Raw genomic sequence first — 6,798 nt, forward strand, 5'->3', positions numbered from 1 at the left:
AATTACACAGGAGAAAAGTCCTTGGGATAGGATGGAGAGGCTCCTATCTGCAGCCACTATTATTTTTTTCTTCCCCTGGGCAAAAGGATGAGATACTGCTTCTGTTCCACAGTTTTATTCCAAGCCTTCCAGAAAAGGGTGAATCACTAACCATTTCTGGAGTCCCTGTTTCCTTGGACAGTTTGGTTGTTGGAGCAATGCAGGAGTCCACATGGGACAAAGCCTTGGAGAGCACCAAGAGCCCAGGGCTAGTCCAGCAGTCCTAACTGATGTGCCTGATGACGTGCTGATACCATCACCCAATGCCAAGTGCCTAACTCTTTAGTGCTTTCCATTGCGAAACACTTTTATGGTATTTCTTTGAAAAGCTCCTATACCTCCAGGTTCCACAGCAAGCCTTTGATGTTTTGCTGAAGGTCTCAGAATAGTTTTCCCATTCCCTTCAAAAGAATGTAGTCTTTCTACTAAAAAAGACTATACTAAAGTCTTTATAGTTCTTTTCTCCTTCAAATATCCTTTACTTACAACACTAATAAGCTATAGACTTAATATAATTTTTCTTCTGTAGATAAATACTATTTTTTTGACATGTATATAACAGAGACATCTTCAGAAAACTGTCAAAAAGTTCTTATAATGCATATTTGCATAATTTTATGTTTTTAATACAGCAAATTTACTTCTGAATGTGAAATGTACGTAGACTGAAATCTGATGTGCATATTTGGAATTATCATCTTTAAATTATTTTTCCTGAGTGAGCTTTCAGACAGAATTTATACTGTCTACTATGAATCTGAAAATGTTGGGTATCTTTCAGTCAGACACATAGAGGTAAAATGCAAAAAGAAATAGGTACAAAGCCTACAGTATCAGCATACAGAATATAAAACCTTGAAAGCGTAATATAGAGCACACGGTACAAACAGCAGTTTTTGTTTCTTTGTGACTGATGTATAAATACAACAAATCAATTCCTGCCATTAATGACAAGCTTTTGGGGCTGAAAATAGTGGTAACTTTGTAAGTGGGAAACAAAAGGGAGTTAGGAGAGTCACCCAAGGAATATGAAAAGATAGTGGTCTAAAGATACGGAACAAGCCCCCGTATTTTGAGTCCAGAAGAACGAAGGTTTGGCAGCACCATGGAACAGCACAAGCCATGGGGACCTCCACCAGCTTCACTCTCCTTTCCATTAGCCTTAGCACATTACTCTACAGTACTGGCTGCATCTGGAAGGCAAAGACCAGTGACCACAGCACTGAAGAAAGGGGGATAGGCCATCCTTGAAAATCCATAACACTCAATTAAGCAGATTTGTATTGGTAAAGGATATTATCTACTACAATACAAGGATACTTCACTATTAAATCAGGATTCTGGGTTCTAGTCCTACATCTGCCCATTTTTCTCTACAGCTTTGAGACAACCAGCTCATTGTACCTGAGCTTGTCTGTAAATTACAGTAATATCTATCACAGCAAACTATCAAAACATTTGGAGAATAGCATGACAGCACACTTAAGCTTTTTCAAAGTCAGAGGGATGCCCATACTTGCAGGTTGAGGAAACCCTCTCCTGTAGTTTTGTATAAGGCCAGAAAGAAGAATAGCAACAGTTATAGGGGAAAAGTTTATGTTAGAAGGTGTTCATTTTAACACCTTAATTCTTGATTAAAACATCTCAGTATAGTCAAACCCAGTGATATTGCCACATTCAAGGATGCATCTCATATTTACAAATCATACATCAAGAATAATTTGATGACAACAACTTCTACCAACTGTTCCTATTTAAGAAGTTCATCATTTCCAGAAGAAACATGTAATTGTCCATCTAGTATAAGCAAGTGCAGATAAAAAGTAGTTTTGCATGATTCTATCATTGCTAGGAAAGAAGTCTCTTTTTTGTCACAGAAAAAATTAAAAGCCAAACTAGAACTTAAAGTGAGCAGACATATTAATTCAAGATTTGTGTTAGGAATCGCGTCTAGAAAGAACAGCTTTAATTATTTTTTTTTTTTTTCCTCCAGAAAAGCCCATATTCCTTCAGGGACTTGAAGGAAATATTTGCCATTAACTATTTATAATGCTGGCTACTTCTTAGGGAAAAGCAAATTGAAACAGACAAAACCATTGTTTACAAAGAAAGAAAGAAAGATTTTTCACTGCACAACAGATGCTACTTTAAATGCATACCCATTAACAAACCTCAGTGTCATTTAGCTTGCTAATTAAAAGAAACTTTAAGCTCAGTACAACTTGGCAACTCGCTAAAAAAAAAATTTAAAAATCCTATGGCTAAACAGAGAAAGTCAAGTTCTAATAGATCATTTTTATAAACTTGTCTGTGTCAGTTAAGACTTGTCAATATGAAGACTGCCAACATTTTAGCAATGAACAGTGAAGTATGTTGAAGGAGCCTCTCCAGCACCAATCCTCACTCAACAAGGAAATTCTGTAGCCGAAGTTTCAAGAAGGCTCCATCTGCCAAAACCACTGTGTGCTTTTAATTAAGAACGTATATAGAAATGTATTAAGAACACAGAAACTTTCAAGGAGTGTTAGGAATACCAGCCTCCTGGTCAAGCCTTCCACCCACCCTCCCCAAATGTATATCCCATAGGAAGTCGTTACTCACTGCATGTACCTGTGCAAAACACGTATCCTACACTGGCTAAAGGACCAAAGTCAAGGAAATGTTTTTAGCATCGGAAAAATACCAATACTTTCAGGCTGATGTCATCAAATACATCTCTCAAGTACTTCAACACAACCTTTATTCTTTTTTAATACTATTTAAATACTAGATGTTAGATGCTTGGTTTATTTTCCTGAATAAAACTGTATATATACCAGTTAGTTGCAGGCGATCATTAGCTTGGCTTCATTCTGGCAAACAGTCCTGGAAAATAAAATTAACTGAGAATCATGAAAGACTTATGTTTCATAAATGTCAAACCAAGTCTTGAAGTAAATAAAAATGAGTTACTTTCTCTCCTGAAATTTTGCTTAAGTGGCTTTGCAACCCTTTAGTATGTAACAAATGGATACCTCTAAATTATGGGTTTTTTTACTAAAACCTTGCAGATTGATCCGCTTTAAAATCTCTCCTTTTACCTGACTTCGTAATTTATTATTGTATTATTCTTTTCTGCAATTTGGAAAGCTACTAGTTCTGCCACTTATTTGCAACACAGTGTCAGTTATTTGCAAAATTAAGGTATTCTGAGACATTTACTTACAAAGACGAAGATCAAAAGTTGTAGTGCCTTTACAGTAAATAAAAAATCCTCTTTCCCAAAGAAAATCATGTATGTGTGTGTGAAAACTAATGATGAATTATTTGTGTGTTAAAAGATAGTATCCTATGATTACTTGCAGGCTGCACTAAACTGTTAAGTGTTCCAAATGGTGGCTTCTCTGATCATTTCAGTTGGAATAAGCTCAAAAGAAACAAGTAATACGTTCCTTCTGACTAGTCATTTAGGGCTACAATTAAGTATATAACTCAGCTTCTAACACCAGTTTTTTCTCCCTTTTTCAGTATAAAGACTAAAAATAAGATCAAATGGGGTGATTTTTGAAGCCAGGAAGTACAAGCATAACATTTCTTATGTGGTTTTTCCCACTGAGCAATAGATATTCATTCACATTAATAGCATTATATACTTCTAGAACTGGATCCCAGTTGGCAAGAGAGGCTCCAACGTTGCAAGATCAAGGTAAAAAAAAAGAACTTCTGAAGTACATCAGTGAAAGATCTCTTAAGGAGTTTCCATCACATGCCTCCACCTTCTGAGAATGTATTTTCCTCTTTCATACTAAGAGGAAAGCAGAAATGGCACAAACTTATTTCCCTTCACCACATTACTTGTAAGTATATATTTATTCATACCTAAAATGTTAACTGTTCACCACTTCAGCTACTCTGTACAATGAAATCTTTGCAGCATAAAAATAACTATTCCAACATGCACTTACACAGAAACTTCTAAAACTCATTGGCTACACCTTACACTAGTAACTAACACAGGCCAGAGATTGTTCTCCAATCTGGAGGCAAACCAGCACTGCTTAATTCGTGACTATACAGCCAAAATGGCTCTCCCTTCTACCCCATCCAGAAAGGGTGGCCACATCCCATCTCTGTTTGGAGAAGTCCTGGCACTTACCACCTTTGAATGATGCTCAGGTATGGCTTAGGAAAATGCTAGGTGGCCTAGCTAAGCCATATGAGTGACCATGCTGACAATTTACTAGCATGAATGATCACATGCCAGACCTCAGCCTAACGGTCATGTTTTCTTTGGTTTGCTACTATGGACACACTCTCCATTAGAAACTCCTTTGCTCCAGCCTCTCCTCAAGACTAACATAGAAGACACCAGGTAGCATGCCTGGAAGGCCACAGAGATCACACTGCCTTAGAACAGGGAGGGAAAGGAAAAATACCACAGAGCTGGTAAGCTGCAAAATGTGATAAAAAGCAGAGTCCACGAGAACTGGAAAACCCTGCACAGAGGTTTACCCACTGTGACATTCCACCATCATCAAACTTTAATAAAACAGTCCTTTATACTACTAAAGCGAGAACACAGATCTTTTTATTAATGATCACATCAAAACTCACGTCAACTGCTCTTCAACTTGAGCAGATAAAAGAACTGGGAAATGTGGACTGTAGTTTTTATCTCTAGAACACTGTATTCGACAGAAATGATATAATAAAGTAAAAAGATATAAATTAAGATTTGAGACGTTTTGCTCCCCACAATTACATACTGTATTCCATAGGGAAAAGAAACCAGACATGGGTCTTCAGACATACAAAAGCATCTGAAAACCCTAGTTTTATTTTCTCTTATTTCCAGCATAGTATCTGATTTTTCCATCTACTGAAAATTAAGTGTCAGTGTTACAAGAAACAAGACACTACTCCCATCTCAGTTTCTCAAATTTAATCTCAGACTGTTTACAATAACCTACTCTTTTCATTTTTGTTAGCAACTACCTAACAACAATCTGGAGGGGGCTGGAGGCGAAACCTTACTTGAGCTACTGCAAAACTATATGGTGATCTACAGAGTATTAAAGCAGCCACTGGCTTTAGTTTGGCTACATTTCAGCAGCCAAAGTCCATACTATTAATTAAGCAGGAAGCAGCAACAGCAGGTTTATGTTTGCTTTTGGGGTGAGCAGAGTTTGCACAGGCTATGTCCTTTGACAGGACCTATGGCTCTTCAGAACACTCTTCACCCAGTGGAAGCATTTACAAGACAAATTTTCTGCTACAAGAGAGCTGTTTTCCAGATCCTAGCACAAACAGACACTTCATGCAATCACAGACTGTGAGATGCTGCTGTGGACAGAAGCGTGGAGTTTACTGAGCATCAGCACTGCACTGTTTTTTCTCTCTGAGGACAAAGAGTACAGAAAATTCTTAGAACAGGCTGGCGACTCAGATTTTGGCCCAGCTATAGGAACCCGCTTTCCTCCATCCTTGGCACTACCAGGTCACGTAAGGTTTGCAAGAAGGAATACTATGAGGCACAGGAAGGCAGACAGCAGGCACAAAACTGGAACACGTAGGATCTTCCAGCTATAAAAATGCAGAAAAATGGCACTCCAGACAAGCATGAGACCAGAATCCAGACAAAGTTCCCCCCCACCACACCAAAACCTAGCTACAAAGGTGCTGGAGCGCAGGCACTCTACCTTTTTCCTCAGGAAGCTCCCACAGGCACCACCACCATCCCTCCCCGCAGAAACAAGCCATCAGCGTGAAACAAATGATTTCACCGCGGGATGCAAACCCGGGCAAACCTGAGCTTGCCCCACTAGCCGGGAACCGCGAAGTCCTCCGTTACCTCACCGCGTCCCAGCCCGACGGGCGAGCCGGTCTCCGCCGGGCACCCCGGGGCGGCTGTCGCCGGCAGCGCCTCGAAGGGACTGTCACAAAATGGGTGACAGGGAGGACGCAGCGCGCTCGGCCAGCGAGGGAAGGGAGGAGGAGGAGGAGGAGGAGGAGGATGCCGCCGCCGGGCGGCCCCTGAGGCGGGAGCGGGGCGGCTGTCACCGCCGCGGCCGGCTGAGAGGGCGAGCGGCGCGGCGGGGGCGACAGCGCAGCCGGCGGCCCCTCGGGAGCACGGGGAGGGGGCGCAGGGGGCGGAGAGGAGGAGAGCGAGCGCGGGGGGGGATCGAGCAGCGCGGGAAGGGGCTCCAGGAGGCGCCGCGGCCGGCGGGAGCGAGGAACCCGGGACAGAGGCCCTACCCGGGCCTGCGCCGCCGCGGGCGACCCCTCGGCGGGCGGGGGTCGGGGCTGGGATGGGGTGGGCTCGGCTCGCCGGCGCTTACCGGGCAGCCGCCTCCTTCCCGCTTCTTCGCGGCGCGGCCCGAGTCTCGGGGGGTGGGCGCCGGGCCGGGCCGGGCCGGGTCGCGAGCGCCGCCGGCGGGAGGGGGGAGGGGGCGCGGAGGGGCGCGCGGGGACGGCAGCGACCCCTCCGCCTGCGCCCCGCCCCTCGCGGGCGGTGCTACCGCACTGCGCAGGCGCAGACCCCCGCGCAGGCCAACCGCGCGCCGAAGGGGAGGTGGGAGGGGGCTGTGGCTGCACATGCGCTGTGACGCCCTCCCCCCGCTTCGCGCGCCTTTCCCGCACCTGAGGGCGCTGAGGGGGGTGAAGCTGGCGACCCCGGTCCGAGGGCTGGGTATCGCTCTGGTGAAAAAAAAAAAAAAAGGTGTTTTTGTTTTTGTTTTTTTTTTTTTCTGGAATAAAACCGTAGATTTTAAGCTTCAGAGA

The 6,798-nt window shown here is 43.5% G+C and overlaps 1 protein-coding gene across 3 annotated transcripts in view; it reads right to left on the reverse strand.

Moving 5' to 3' along the window:
• Positions 1-6,526, reverse strand: part of SPECC1L (sperm antigen with calponin homology and coiled-coil domains 1 like) — a 73,085-nt gene extending 66,559 nt beyond the window's left edge. Inside the window, exon 1 of one of the 3 annotated variants that reach the window (XM_033001433.2) lies at positions 6,357-6,526. The gene's annotated coding sequence lies outside the window, so the exon portion shown is untranslated. Of the gene's footprint in view, positions 1-5,717; positions 5,735-5,869; positions 5,944-6,356 lie in introns of those variants that run through there. The other 2 variants (XM_042805233.1, XM_033001431.2) reach the window with 2 other exon arrangements.
• Positions 6,527-6,798: the final 272 nt, after the last annotated feature.

Source organism: Tyto alba, unplaced genomic scaffold (assembly GCF_018691265.1).
Source record: "Tyto alba isolate M040663 unplaced genomic scaffold, T.alba_DEE_v4.0 Super-Scaffold_44, whole genome shotgun sequence".
NCBI lineage: Eukaryota > Metazoa > Chordata > Aves > Strigiformes > Tytonidae > Tyto > Tyto alba.